Genomic DNA, 15,051 nt, shown 5'->3' with positions numbered 1-15,051 from the left:
GGCCGGTCACTCTACTCTACCTAGCTTATCCATATACGGAGTTCACGGGAAGAGTAGGAGACATACCTTTCTCTGATATGCCTACGGACTAGCCTTGCCTACTTTAGTGCATAAAGTATAAAACTTGTGACTTCCTGAGGGGGGAGAAAGTGTAATTGCGAGAGGTATTCCAAAAGAGATGGGAGTGTTTGTGTATGTGTGTGTGGGGGGATACTTACATTGAATAGTATAATCCTAGACGTCTCTTTCTACTGTGGTGGCAGGAGTGTCTTCTTACGCACGACTGCTCCAGGTATTCTTAAGTCTTCGTCTTAAAGTAAACCTCTAGGCTAACAGCAGTCACTGTGGAGTCATATGATATTGGAAGTCATGGGGGATAACAGATAAAGCAAGACGTTGGTTTTATAGTTTAATAAGCAACAAAACAAATAAAGACTAAAAATAAGATGTGATACAAGAATCTTGATCCAGAAGCTTTAAGGCTTAGTGATGCTTACGATATGACTACCTTGACCCCTGGGGGCTTTTGGGTTGATTACATTTTAAGACGCTATGCTAACGGATATGAATCCTTGACATTGTACTGTGTAAACAATGATATAAGGGCAGGCGTACAAATATGGCCCTTCTGACATAAGTTCGTTTGATCCAAACATTGCTCTCCTAACAACGGAGGTGTGTTATTATACCAATGAATTTACTTATTATCATCCTAGCTAATTCTGGGTGTGTATGTTAGTGTAAATGCTTATGTTTGTATGGGCGGTAGTGTATGGGCAGAAAGTGTGCCATACTTGAAATATAGAAGTTAGTTAGTTACCATACTAAATATTAGAGAGTTACAGAAGATTATTCTTACCTTCGTAAGAAGGGTCTGTTACCACCGAGGAATCTCAGCGATCGTCTCTGGTGAAGGTATCGATGAGGGTAACAGACTGAAGTCAAAAGCTTCGAGCATGACGTTTTAAAGTCAGATTATCAGCAAGTAGGAGGTTCCTTGCTCTGTGCAGTGCTCGCCCACGGGTCAAAAAGGAGGGGGGATAATGGCGGAATGGAGGGCAAAACCACAGAAAGAAAATAAAAGGAAGTTAAGCCATATGTGTGCTGATGACGCCATATCCTAGGCTTGTGAACAAGGGTCCTGTTGTGCCCCATGTGCTTACGCCGGAGAGTTATCACTTTAGCGGAGCCAAAGGGGTATTTTATATGTCTGGGGCGGTCAGACATCCACTAACCTTCAACTTTCCCAGTATGGTGTTGACAAAGAATGCCCTCATTCAAAGTTCTTATTACCACATGTGCACAGGCAGGGATCTAACAGGGGTCTCATTATGATCACTATTCAGTTGCAAAGTTCTTAGGAATTACATATGGCATGCTCTGATGTAAGTTGTAGGTAGGCACTGAAATAAAATATACTTAGGGAGCGTACAGGGTGATCACTGCCAGAGAGGACTCCATTTGCAATTTAGAATAATAAAAAAAGAATTGTCCAAATTTCCGGAAGTGACAATTAACAGACCGATAAGTTTAGATAGCATGGAAAGCAGGAGTTCGTTGAAACTCGACGACGACGTGGGCTGGACGGGCACTTCCATAGCTTGCTTCCTGAAGCCAAACAGATTCACAGGCATTGTTATTTTATAGAAACATTTCTAGCTGTAAGGTTAAAATTTTGGCCTCCTCTCCCCCCCCCTACACAAATTGCATTACATACATACATGTGGAGGACCCGTTACGTTACAAGAGCCCTGTCTCCCAAGAGGTTTGGTTAGCATGCAATAGATCACTATGCTTGAAAAAAATAGAGGGGGTGGGGGTAGAATCGATTTTATTTGCCAGTCGAATAGTTCTCGTCGAATCCTATCCAACAAACCTAAAACCATCATCCAAGCTCAATTAGCAGCCAAGAAAATCAATGTCTTCGAAAAACATCTTAAGATATTTGTCTTACGAAAATTTTCTTGACAGGCCGGAATTGACAAACCGGAAGTCAACTTTCTTAAAGTTTAAGATATTTGTCCTAAGACGTTTTCCAAGACGCTGAGAAGCAACTAGTCAGTGTTGCCACATCCTATTTGTAGGTTAGCTTCGCCTGTAAACGATCACATGGTTAAATTTTCTTGGTGTGGGTTGGCAACACTGAACCTCACTTCAGGTTGCAGAACCGGCTAAGTGCCTCTTCTCAATAAAACATACAAGGCCGGTCATTTAGTTACCAAAAATATCTATGAAACCAACTCTTACGGGAAAAGGCAGTAGGTAATGGAATAAAGTTCAACACTATGACTTGATGTATACTTACGAAGTCTGATTTAGGTATCTAATTCCAGTGCGTACTTGACTTACAACATCGGTTCCTCGGACAATGTTTCACCCTTCGGTATAATTGAAGTGTGCAGATTAAAAACGCTGAAAGCTAAGTGAAATACAACACAAATTACACAGCAGTAATCGTACCAAAGGTGACTGTATTTGACCCAGTAAAAATGTAGAACATCTCAATATAACCCAGACTTTTATTTAAATTGATAAGATTGTTATCAAACCTTGTAAGTCAGAAATCATTTGGTAGTGGTGGCATTCAAACCCACGGCCTCGAAGAGACTTGTGCCTAAGAAAGGCGTCTTAGACTTCTCGTCTACGCTACTCCACATGCAACATCATTCCACAGAAAACTCAACGATTCCTTAAATTCTGAATGAGTCATCATCAAGTCTGCTTAGACACGTGTGCCGTATTTGCACTGATATGAGATATCTGTTTATGCATTTGAAAGGTGTCAGTTGAATAAATTGGATCCACTTGTCCCATGTTCTTGTTGGAAGGGGGAGATATATTTACAACGGTAACTTTAAAATTTACGAAAGAAATGCCCCGGGTGAGGATTGAACTCACGACCTTGAGATTATGAGACTCACGCGCTACCGACTGCGCTACCGAGGCCACACATTTAACTAAAAATGTATTTCGTCAACATTTCTATCATCCTAGTTATGGTAATGATTGTTCAGAGATTTTTCACGACTCGAAATGTAGGGCTGTAACTACCTCCAACAAAATTTCCTATCACATATTTATATAAATAAAGCACAATTCCGATCAATACCTCCTCTTATGTTCTCTTGTGAAGTACTTTAAGTTCTTGGCAGAACATACAATTCTCTTGATGCTCTTCTCATCCATGCAATTAAATTGTAAACACTCTTCTTCAGCTGCTCAATTTCACGGTGGAATAACATTCTGCTACAAACTCTTGTTCGCAACCGATCATCTTCAGAGATACGTGATTCAACGTTTCTGTCGTTTCTTATACTTTATGTTACGGCTACTTATTTATCCTCCAAGGTATACACCAAGAGCAGCATATCCTTTAGGAAACGCCAAATGAACATGAAATTCATAAAAAGGTAAAGGTAAAGTTCTCCCCTGTGCATAGCACCACGCCATGAACGCGTATAGGGGGTGTGGGGATTAAATTAATCTGTTTATCTTGCCACCTTGTCTTGTGAAAATCGGCTTGTGTAGCGCTGAAAGCTAAGTGAAATACAAGAAAATTACACAGCAGTAATCGTACCGAAGATGACTGTATTTGACCCAGTGAAAATGTAGAACATCTCAATATAACCCAGACTTTTATTTAAATTGATAAGATTGTTATCAAACCTTGTAATTCAGAAATCATTTGGTAGTGGTGGCAACCGAACCCACGCCCTCGAAGAGACTAGTGCCTAAAAAAGGCGCCTTAGACTTTTCGTCTATGCTACGCTACTCCACATGCAACCTTATTCCACAGAAAACTCAACCATTCCTTAAATTCTGAATGAGTCATCATCAAGTCTGCTCTGACAAGTGTGCCGTATTTACACTGAAATGAGATATCTGTTTATGCATTTGAAAAGTGTGAGTGAAATAAATTGGATCCGCTTGTCCCATGTTCTTGTTGAAAAGGGGAATTATATTTACAACAGTAACTTTAAAATTTACAAAACAAATGCCCCGGGTGAGGATTGAACTCACGACCTTGAGATTATGAGACTCACGCGCTACCGACTGCGCTACCGAGGCCACACATTTAACTAAAGATGTATTTCGTCAACTTTTCTATCATCCTAGTTATGGTAATGATTGTTCAGAGATTTTTCACGACACGAAATGTAGGGCTGTAACTACTTCCAACAAAATTTCCTATCCCATATTTATATAAATAAAGCACAATTTCGATCAATACCTCCTCTTATGTTCTCTTGTGAAGTACTTTAAGTTCTTGGCAGAACATACAATTCTTTTCATGCTCTTCTCATCCATGCAATAAAATTGTAAACACTCTCCTTGAGCTGCTCAATTTCGTGGTGGAATAACATTCTGATACAAACTCTTGTTCGCAACCTATCATCTTCAGAGATACGTGATTCAACGTTTCTGTCGTTTCTTAAACTTTATGTTACGGCTACTAATAATCTTCCAAGGTATACAGCAAGAGCAGCATATCATTTAGGAAACGTCAAATGAACATGAAATTCATGTTCGATTAAATTAATCTGTTCATCTTGCCACCTTGTCTTGTGAAAATCGGCTTGTGACAGTGAATTCTCTATGTGAAGATTTCTTTCCCAATGTAAATACAGACAGTGGATTCGGAAAAATGTGGAAATTCTACAAAAATCGAAAAATTGTAGACGTGTGAAACCATAGTAATTGTTTCGTTCTAGTGAGAAGTGAATAAAACATACGAGGCCGATCATTTAGTTACGAAAAATATATATGAAACCAAACCTTACGGGAAAAGGCAGTAGGTAATGGAATAAAGTTCAACACTATGACTTGATGTATACTTACGAAGTCTGATTTAGGTATCTAATTCCAGTGGGTACTTGACTTACAGCATCGGTTCCTCGGACAATGTTTCACCCTTCGGTATAATTGAAGTGTGCAGATTAAAAACGCTGAAAGCTAAGTGAAATACAACACAAATTACACAGCAGTAATCGTACCGAAGGTGACTGTATTTGACCCAGTAAAAATGTAGAACATCTCAATATAACCCAGACTTTTATTTAAATTGATAAGATTGTTATCAAACCTTGTAAGTCAGAAATCATTTGGTAGTGGTGGCATTCGAACCCACGGCCTCGAAGAGACTTGTGCCTAAGAAAGGCGTCTTAGACTTCTCGTCTACGCTACTCCACATGCAACATCATTCCACAGAAAACTCAACGATTCCTTAAATTCTGAATGAGTCATCATCAAGTCTGCTGTGACAAGTGTGCCATATTTACACTGATATGAGATATCTGTTTATGCATTTGAAAGGTGTCAGTTGAATAAATTGGATCCGCTTGTCCCATGTTCTTGTTGGAAGGGGGAGATATATTTACAACGGTAACTTTAAAATTTACGAAAGAAATGCCCCGGGTGAGGATTGAACTCACGACCTTGAGATTATGAGACTCACGCGCTACCGACTGCGCTACCGAGGCCACACATTTAACTAAAAATGTATTTCGTCAACATTTCTATCATCCTAGTTATGGTAATGATTGTTCAGAGATTTTTCACGACTCGAAATGTAGGGCTGTAACTACCTCCAACAAAATTTCCTATCACATATTTATATAAATAAAGCACAATTCCGATCAATACCTCCTCTTATGTTCTCTTGTGAAGTACTTTAAGTTCTTGGCAGAACATACAATTCTCTTGATGCTCTTCTCATCCATGCAATTAAATTGTAAACACTCTTCTTCAGCTGCTCAATTTCACGGTGGAATAACATTCTGCTACAAACTCTTGTTCGCAACCGATCATCTTCAGAGATACGTGATTCAACGTTTCTGTCGTTTCTTATACTTTATGTTACGGCTACTTATTTATCCTCCAAGGTATACAGCAAGAGCAGCATATCCTTTAGGAAACGCCAAATGAACATGAAATTCATAAAAAGGTAAAGGTAAAGTTCTCCCCTGTGCATAGCACCACGCCATGAACGCGTATAGGGGGTGTGGGGATTAAATTAATCTGTTTATCTTGCCACCTTGTCTTGTGAAAATCGGCTTGTGTAGCGCTGAAAGCTAAGTGAAATACAAGAAAATTACACAGCAGTAATCGTACCGAAGATGACTGTATTTGACCCAGTGAAAATGTAGAACATCTCAATATAACCCAGACTTTTATTTAAATTGATAAGATTGTTATCAAACCTTGTAATTCAGAAATCATTTGGTAGTGGTGGCAACCGAACCCACGCCCTCGAAGAGACTAGTGCCTAAAAAAGGCGCCTTAGACTTTTCGTCTATGCTACGCTACTCCACATGCAACCTTATTCCACAGAAAACTCAACGATTCCTTAAATTCTGAATGAGTCATCATCAAGTCTGCTCTGACAAGTGTGCCGTATTTACACTGAAATGAGATATCTGTTTATGCATTTGAAAAGTGTGAGTGAAATAAATTGGATCCGCTTGTCCCATGTTCTTGTTGAAAAGGGGAATTATATTTACAACAGTAACTTTAAAATTTACAAAACAAATGCCCCGGGTGAGGATTGAACTCACGACCTTGAGATTATGAGACTCACGCGCTACCGACTGCGCTACCGAGGCCACACATTTAACTAAAGATGTATTTCGTCAACTTTTCTATCATCCTAGTTATGGTAATGATTGTTCAGAGATTTTTCACGACACGAAATGTAGGGCTGTAACTACTTCCAACAAAATTTCCTATCCCATATTTATATAAATAAAGCACAATTTCGATCAATACCTCCTCTTATGTTCTCTTGTGAAGTACTTTAAGTTCTTGGCAGAACATACAATTCTTTTCATGCTCTTCTCATCCATGCAATAAAATTGTAAACACTCTCCTTGAGCTGCTCAATTTCGTGGTGGAATAACATTCTGATACAAACTCTTGTTCGCAACCTATCATCTTCAGAGATACGTGATTCAACGTTTCTGTCGTTTCTTAAACTTTATGTTACGGCTACTAATAATCTTCCAAGGTATACAGCAAGAGCAGCATATCATTTAGGAAACGTCAAATGAACATGAAATTCATGTTCGATTAAATTAATCTGTTCATCTTGCCACCTTGTCTTGTGAAAATCGGCTTGTGACAGTGAATTCTCTATGTGAAGATTTCTTTCCCAATGTAAATACAGACAGTGGATTCGGAAAAATGTGGAAATTCTACAAAAATCGAAAAATTGTAGACGTGTGAAACCATAGTAATTGTTTCGTTCTAGTGAGAAGTGAATAAAACATACGAGGCCGATCATTTAGTTACGAAAAATATATATGAAACCAAACCTTACGGGAAAAGGCAGTAGGTAATGGAATAAAGTTCAACACTATGACTTGATGTATACTTACGAAGTCTGATTTAGGTATCTAATTCCAGTGCGTACTTGACTTACAGCATCGGTTCCTCGGACAATGTTTCACCCTTCGGTATAATTGAAGTGTGCAGATTAAAAACGCTGAAAGCTAAGTGAAATACAACACAAATTACACAGCAGTAATCGTACCGAAGGTGACTGTATTTGACCCAGTAAAAATGTAGAACATCTCAATATAACCCAGACTTTTATTTAAATTGATAAGATTGTTATCAAACCTTGTAAGTCAGAAATCATTTGGTAGTGGTGGCATTCGAACCCACGGCCTCGAAGAGACTTGTGCCTAAGAAAGGCGCCTTAGACTTCTCGTCTACGCTACTCCACATGCAACATCATTCCACAGAAAACTCAACGATTCCTTAAATTCTGAATGAGTCATCATCAAGTCTGCTGTGACAAGTGTGCCATATTTACACTGATATGAGATATCTGTTTATGCATTTGAAAGGTGTCAGTTGAATAAATTGGATCCACTTGTCCCATGTTCTTGTTGGAAGGGGGAGATATATTTACAACGGTAACTTTAAAATTTACGAAAGAAATGCCCCGGGTGAGGATTGAACTCACGACCTTGAGATTATGAGACTCACGCGCTACCGACTGCGCTACCGAGGCCACACATTTAACTAAAAATGTATTTCGTCAACATTTCTATCATCCTAGTTATGGTAATGATTGTTCAGAGATTTTTCACGACTCGAAATGTAGGGCTGTAACTACCTCCAACAAAATTTCCTATCACATATTTATATAAATAAAGAACAATTCTGATCAATACCTCCTCTTATGTTCTCTTGTGAAGTACTTTAAGTTCTTGGCAGAACATACAATTCTCTTGATGCTCTTCTCATCCATGCAATAAAATTGTAAACACTCTTCTTCAGCTGCTCAATTTCACGGTGGAATAACATTCTGCTACAAACTCTTGTTCGCAACCGATCATCTTCAGAGATACGTGATTCAACGTTTCTGTCGTTTCTTATACTTTATGTTACGGCTACTTATAATCTTCCAAGGTATACAGCAAGAGCAGCATATCCTTTAGGAAACGCCAAATGAACATGAAATTCATAAAAAGGTAAAGGTAAAGTTCTCCCCTGTGCATAGCACCACGCCATGAACGCGTATAGGGGGTGTGGGGATTAAATTAATCTGTTTATCTTGCAACCTTGTCTTGTGAAAATCGGCTTGTGTAGCGCTGAAAGCTAAGTGAAATACAAGAAAATTACACAGCAGTAATCGTACCGAAGATGACTGTATTTGACCCAGTGAAAATGTAGAACATCTCAATATAACCCAGACTTTTATTTAAATTGATAAGATTGTTATCAAACCTTGTAATTCAGAAATCATTTGGTAGTGGTGGCAACCGAACCCACGCCCTCGAAGAGACAAGTGCCTAAAAAAGGCGCCTTAGACTTTTCGTCTATGCTACGCTACTCCACATGCAACCTTATTCCACAGAAAACTCAACGATTCCTTAAATTCTGAATGAGTCATCATCAAGTCTGCTCTGACAAGTGTGCCGTATTTACACTGAAATGAGATATCTGTTTATGCATTTGAAAAGTGTGAGTGAAATAAATTGGATCCGCTTGTCCCATGTTCTTGTTGAAAAGGGGAATTATATTTACAACAGTAACTTTAAAATTTACGAAAGAAATGCCCCGGGTGAGGATTGAACTCACGACCTTGAGATTATGAGACTCACGCGCTACCGACTGCGCTACCGAGGCCACACATTTAACTAAAGATGTATTTCGTCAACTTTTCTATCATCCTAGTTATGGTAATGATTGTTCAGAGATTTTTCACGACACGAAATGTAGGGCTGTAACTACTTCCAACAAAATTTCCTATCCCATATTTATATAAATAAAGCACAATTTCGATCAATACCTCCTCTTATGTTCTCTTGTGAAGTACTTTAAGTTCTTGGCAGAACATACAATTCTTTTCATGCTCTTCTCATCCATGCAATAAAATTGTAAACACTCTCCTTGAGCTGCTCAATTTCGTGGTGGAATAACATTCTGATACAAACTCTTGTTCGCAACCTATCATCTTCAGAGATACGTGATTCAACGTTTCTGTCGTTTCTTAAACTTTATGTTACGGCTACTAATAATCTTCCAAGGTATACAGCAAGAGCAGCATATCATTTAGGAAACGTCAAATGAACATGAAATTCATGTTCGATTAAATTAATCTGTTCATCTTGCCACCTTGTCTTGTGAAAATCGGCTTGTGACAGTGAATTCTCTATGTGAAGATTTCTTTCCCAATGTAAATACAGACAGTGGATTCGGAAAAATGTGGAAATTCTACAAAAATCGAAAAATTGTAGACGTGTGAAACCATAGTAATTGTTTCGTTCTAGTGAGAAGTGAATAAAACATACGAGGCCGATCATTTAGTTACGAAAAATATATATGAAACCAAATCTTACGGGAAAAGGCAGTAGGTAATGGAATAAAGTTCAACACTATGACTTGATGTATACTTACGAAGTCTGATTTAGGTATCTAATTCCAGTGCGTACTTGACTTACAGCATCGGTTCCTCGGACAATGTTTCACCCTTCGGTATAATTGAAGTGTGCAGATTAAAAACGCTGAAAGCTAAGTGAAATACAACACAAATTACACATCAGTAATCGTACCGAAGGTGACTGTATTTGACCCAGTAAAAATGTAGAACATCTCAATATAACCCAGACTTTTATTTAAATTGATAAGATTGTTATCAAACCTTGTAAGTCAGAAATCATTTGGTAGTGGTGGCATTCGAACCCACGGCCTCGAAGAGACTTGTGCCTAAGAAAGGCGTCTTAGACTTCTCGTCTACGCTACTCCACATGCAACATCATTCCACAGAAAACTCAACGATTCCTTAAATTCTGAATGAGTCATCATCAAGTCTGCTGTGACAAGTGTGCCGTATTTACACTGAAATGAGATATCTGTTTATGCATTTGAAAAGTGTGAGTGAAATAAATTGGATCCGCTTGTCCCATGTTCTTGTTGAAAAGGGGAATTATATTTACAACAGTAACTTTAAAATTTACAAAACAAATGCCCCGGGTGAGGATTGAACTCACGACCTTGAGATTATGAGACTCACGCGCTACCGACTTCGCTACCGAGGCCACACATTTAACTAAAAATGTATTTCGTCAACTTTTCTATCATCCTAGTTATGGTAATGATTGTTCAGAGATTTTTCACGACACGAAATGTAGGGCTGTAACTACTTCCAACAAAATTTCCTATCCCATATTTATATAAATAAAGCACAATTTCGATCAATACCTCCTCTTATGTTCTCTTGTGAAGTACTTTAAGTTCTTGGCAGAACATACAATTCTTTTCATGCTCTTTTCATCCATGCAATAAAATTGTAAACACTCTCCTTGAGCTGCTCAATTTCGTGGTGGAATAACATTCTGATACAAACTCTTGTTCGCAACCTATCATCTTCAGAGATACATGATTCAACGTTTCTGTCGTTTCTTAAACTTTATGTTACGGCTACTAATAATCTTCCAAGGTATACAGCAAGAGCAGCATATCATTTAGGAAACGTCAAATGAACATGAAATTCATGTTCGATTAAATTAATCTGTTCATCTTGCCACCTTGTCTTGTGAAAATCGGCTTGTGACAGTGAATTCTCTATGTGAAGATTTCTTTCCCAATGTAAATACAGACAGTGGATTCGGGAAAATGTGGAAATTCTACAAAAATCGAAAAATTGTAGACGTGTGAAACCATAGTAATTGTTTCGTTCTAGTGAGAAGTGAATAAAACATACGAGGCCGATCATTTAGTTACGAAAAATATATATGAAACCAAATCTTACGGGAAAAGGCAGTAGGTAATGGAATAAAGTTCAACACTATGACTTGATGTATACTTACGAAGTCTGATTTAGGTATCTAATTCCAGTGCGTACTTGACTTACAGCATCGGTTCCTCGGACAATGTTTCACCCTTCGGTATAATTGAAGTGTGCAGATTAAAAACGCTGAAAGCTAAGTGAAATACAACACAAATTACACAGCAGTAATCGTACCGAAGGTGACTGTATTTGACCCAGTAAAAATGTAGAACATCTCAATATAACCCAGACTTTTTTTTAAATTGATAAGATTGTTATCAAACCTTGTAAGTCAGAAATCATTTGGTAGTGGTGGCATTCGAACCCACGGCCTCGAAGAGACTTGTGCCTAAGAAAGGCGTCTTAGACTTCTCGTCTACGCTACTCCACATGCAACATCATTCCACAGAAAACTCAACGATTCCTTAAATTCTGAATGAGTCATCATCAAGTCTGCTGTGACAAGTGTGCCATATTTACACTGATGTGAGATATCTGTTTATGCATTTGAAAGGTGTCAGTTGAATAAATTGGATCCACTTGTCCCATGTTCTTGTTGGAAGGGGGAGATATATTTACAACGGTAACTTTAAAATTTACGAAAGAAATGCCCCGGGTGAGGATTGAACTCACGACCTTGAGATTATGAGACTCACGCGCTACCGACTGCGATACCGAGGCCACACATTTAACTAAAAATGTATTTCGTCAACATTTCTATCATCCTAGTTATGGTAATGATTGTTCAGAGATTTTTCACGACTCGAAATGTAGGGCTGTAACTACCTCCAACAAAATTTCCTATCACATATTTATATAAATAAAGCACAATTCCGATCAATACCTCCTCTTTTGTTCTCTTGTGAAGTACTTTAAGTTCTTGGCAGAACATACAATTCTCTTGATGCTCTTCTCATCCATGCAATAAAATTGTAAACACTCTTCTTCAGCTGCTCAATTTCACGGTGGAATAACATTCTGCTACAAACTCTTGTTCGCAACCGATCATCTTCAGAGATACGTGATTCAACGTTTCTGTCGTTTCTTATACTTTATGTTACGGCTACTTATAATCTTCCAAGGTATACAGCAAGAGCAGCATATCCTTTAGGAGACGCCAAATGAACATGAAATTCATAAAAAGGTAAAGGTAAAGTTCTCCCCTGTGCATAGCACCACGCCATGAACGCGTATAGGGGGTGTGGGGATTAAATTAATCTGTTTATCTTGCCACCTTGTCTTGTGAAAATCGGCTTGTGTAGCGCTGAAAGCTAAGTGAAATACAAGAAAATTACACAGCAGTAATCGTACCGAAGATGACTGTATTTGACCCAGTGAAAATGTAGAACATCTCAATATAACCCAGACTTTTATTTAAATTGATAAGATTGTTATCAAACCTTGTAATTCAGAAATCATTTGGTAGTGGTGGCAACCGAACCCACGCCCTCGAAGAGACTAGTGCCTAAAAAAGGCGCCTTAGACTTTTCGTCTATGCTACGCTACTCCACATGCAACCTTATTCCACAGAATACTCAACGATTCCTTAAATTCTGAATGAGTCATCATCAAGTCTGCTCTGACAAGTGTGCCGTATTTACACTGAAATGAGATATCTGTTTATGCATTTGAAAAGTGTGAGTGAAATAAATTGGATCCGCTTGTCCCATGTTCTTGTTGAAAAGGGGAATTATATTTACAACAGTAACTTTAAAATTTACAAAACAAATGCCCCGGGTGAGGATTGAACTCACGACCTTGAGATTATGAGACTCACGCGCAACCGACTGCGCTACCGAGGCCACACATTTAACTAAAGATGTATTTCGTCAACTTTTCTATCATCCTAGTTATGGTAATGATTGTTCAGAGATTTTTCACGACACGAAATTAAGGGCTGTAACTACTTCCAACAAAATTTCCTATCCCATATTTATATAAATAAAGCACAATTTCGATCAATACCTCCTCTTATGTTCTCTTGTGAAGTACTTTAAGTTCTTGGCAGAACATACAATTCTTTTCATGCTCTTCTCATCCATGCAATAAAATTGTAAACACTCTCCTTGAGCTGCTCAATTTCGTGGTGGAATAACATTCTGATACAAACTCTTGTTCGCAACCTATCATCTTCAGAGATACGTGATTCAACGTTTCTGTCGTTTCTTAAACTTTATGTTACGGCTACTAATAATCTTCCAAGGTATACAGCAAGAGCAGCATATCATTTAGGAAACGTCAAATGAACATGAAATTCATGTTCGATTAAATTAATCTGTTCATCTTGCCACCTTGTCTTGTGAAAATCGGCTTGTGACAGTGAATTCTCTATGTGAAGATTTCTTTCCCAATGTAAATACAGACAGTGGATTCGGGAAAATGTGGAAATTCTACAAAAATCGAAAAATTGTAGACGTGTGAAACCATAGTAATTGTTTCGTTCTAGTGAGAAGTGAATAAAACATACGAGGCCGATCATTTAGTTACGAAAAATATATATGAAACCAAACCTTACGGGAAAAGGCAGTAGGTAATGGAATAAAGTTCAACACTATGACTTGATGTATACTTACGAAGTCTGATTTAGGTATCTAATTCCAGTGCGTACTTGACTTACAGCATCGGTTCCTCGGACAATGTTTCACCCTTCGGTATAATTGAAGTGTGCAGATTAAAAACGCTGAAAGCTAAGTGAAATACAACACAAATTACACAGCAGTAATCGTACCGAAGGTGACTGTATTTGACCCAGTAAAAATGTAGAACATCTCAATATAACCCAGACTTTTATTTAAATTGATAAGATTGTTATCAAACCTTGTAAGTCAGAAATCATTTGGTAGTGGTGGCATTCGAACCCACGGCCTCGAAGAGACTTGTGCCTAAGAAAGGCGTCTTAGACTTCTCGTCTACGCTACTCCACATGCAACATCATTCCACAGAAAACTCAACGATTCCTTAAATTCTGAATGAGTCATCATCAAGTCTGCTGTGACAAGTGTGCCATATTTACACTGATATGAGATATCTGTTTATGCATTTGAAAGGTGTCAGTTGAATAAATTGGATCCACTTGTCCCATGTTCTTGTTGGAAGGGGGAGATATATTTACAACGGTAACTTTAAAATTTACGAAAGAAATGCCCCGGGTGAGGATTGAACTCACGACCTTGAGATTATGAGACTCACGCGCTACCGACTGCGCTACCGAGGCCACACATTTAACTAAAAATGTATTTCGTCAACATTTCTATCATCCTAGTTATGGTAATGATTGTTCAGAGATTTTTCACGACTCGAAATGTAGGGCTGTAACTACCTCCAACAAAATTTCCTATCACATATTTATATAAATAAAGCACAATTCCGATCAATACCTCCTCTTATGTTCTCTTGTGAAGTACTTTAAGTTCTTGGCAGAACATACAATTCTCTTGATGCTCTTCTCATCCATGCAATTAAATTGTAAACACTCTTCTTCAGCTGCTCAATTTCACGGTGGAATAACATTCTGCTACAAACTCTTGTTCGCAACCGATCATCTTCAGAGATACGTGATTCAACGTTTCTGTCGTTTCTTATACTTTATGTTACGGCTACTTATTTATCCTCCAAGGTATACAGCAAGAGCAGCATATCCTTTAGGAAACGCCAAATGAACATGAAATTCATAAAAAGGTAAAGGTAAAGTTCTCCCCTGTGCATAGCACCACGCCATGAACGCGTATAGGGGGTGTGGGGATTAAATTAATCTGTTTATCTTGCCACCTTGT

General features: G+C 38.3%; 10 non-coding genes across 10 annotated transcripts; all 10 read right to left on the bottom strand.

Moving 5' to 3' along the window:
• Positions 1 to 2,873: 2,873 nt before the first annotated feature.
• On the bottom strand, positions 2,874 to 2,946 carry TRNAM-CAU (transfer RNA methionine (anticodon CAU)). Its single transcript has one exon. It is a non-coding gene; the product is annotated as a tRNA-Met (tRNA).
• A 1,049-nt stretch (positions 2,947 to 3,995) lies between these two features.
• TRNAM-CAU (transfer RNA methionine (anticodon CAU)) lies at positions 3,996 to 4,068 on the bottom strand. The gene has a single exon. It is a non-coding gene; the product is annotated as a tRNA-Met (tRNA).
• A 1,339-nt stretch (positions 4,069 to 5,407) lies between these two features.
• TRNAM-CAU (transfer RNA methionine (anticodon CAU)) lies at positions 5,408 to 5,480 on the bottom strand. The gene has a single exon. It is a non-coding gene; the product is annotated as a tRNA-Met (tRNA).
• A 1,049-nt stretch (positions 5,481 to 6,529) lies between these two features.
• Positions 6,530 to 6,602, bottom strand: TRNAM-CAU (transfer RNA methionine (anticodon CAU)). The gene has a single exon. It is a non-coding gene; the product is annotated as a tRNA-Met (tRNA).
• A 1,339-nt stretch (positions 6,603 to 7,941) lies between these two features.
• Positions 7,942 to 8,014, bottom strand: TRNAM-CAU (transfer RNA methionine (anticodon CAU)). Its single transcript has one exon. It is a non-coding gene; the product is annotated as a tRNA-Met (tRNA).
• Positions 8,015 to 9,062: 1,048 nt separating this feature from the next.
• On the bottom strand, positions 9,063 to 9,135 carry TRNAM-CAU (transfer RNA methionine (anticodon CAU)). Its single transcript has one exon. It is a non-coding gene; the product is annotated as a tRNA-Met (tRNA).
• Positions 9,136 to 10,474: 1,339 nt separating this feature from the next.
• On the bottom strand, positions 10,475 to 10,547 carry TRNAM-CAU (transfer RNA methionine (anticodon CAU)). Its single transcript has one exon. It is a non-coding gene; the product is annotated as a tRNA-Met (tRNA).
• A 1,339-nt stretch (positions 10,548 to 11,886) lies between these two features.
• TRNAM-CAU (transfer RNA methionine (anticodon CAU)) lies at positions 11,887 to 11,959 on the bottom strand. The gene has a single exon. It is a non-coding gene; the product is annotated as a tRNA-Met (tRNA).
• A 1,048-nt stretch (positions 11,960 to 13,007) lies between these two features.
• TRNAM-CAU (transfer RNA methionine (anticodon CAU)) lies at positions 13,008 to 13,080 on the bottom strand. Its single transcript has one exon. It is a non-coding gene; the product is annotated as a tRNA-Met (tRNA).
• A 1,339-nt stretch (positions 13,081 to 14,419) lies between these two features.
• TRNAM-CAU (transfer RNA methionine (anticodon CAU)) lies at positions 14,420 to 14,492 on the bottom strand. Its single transcript has one exon. It is a non-coding gene; the product is annotated as a tRNA-Met (tRNA).
• Positions 14,493 to 15,051: the final 559 nt, after the last annotated feature.

The sequence above is a fragment of the Lepisma saccharinum genome, chromosome 3, assembly GCF_977018435.1.
Source record: "Lepisma saccharinum chromosome 3, izLepSacc3.1, whole genome shotgun sequence".
NCBI classification, from domain to species: Eukaryota; Metazoa; Arthropoda; class Insecta; order Zygentoma; family Lepismatidae; genus Lepisma; species Lepisma saccharinum.
Note: the sequence above shows the minus strand (reverse complement) of the source record. Positions and strands in the feature narration are given on the sequence as shown.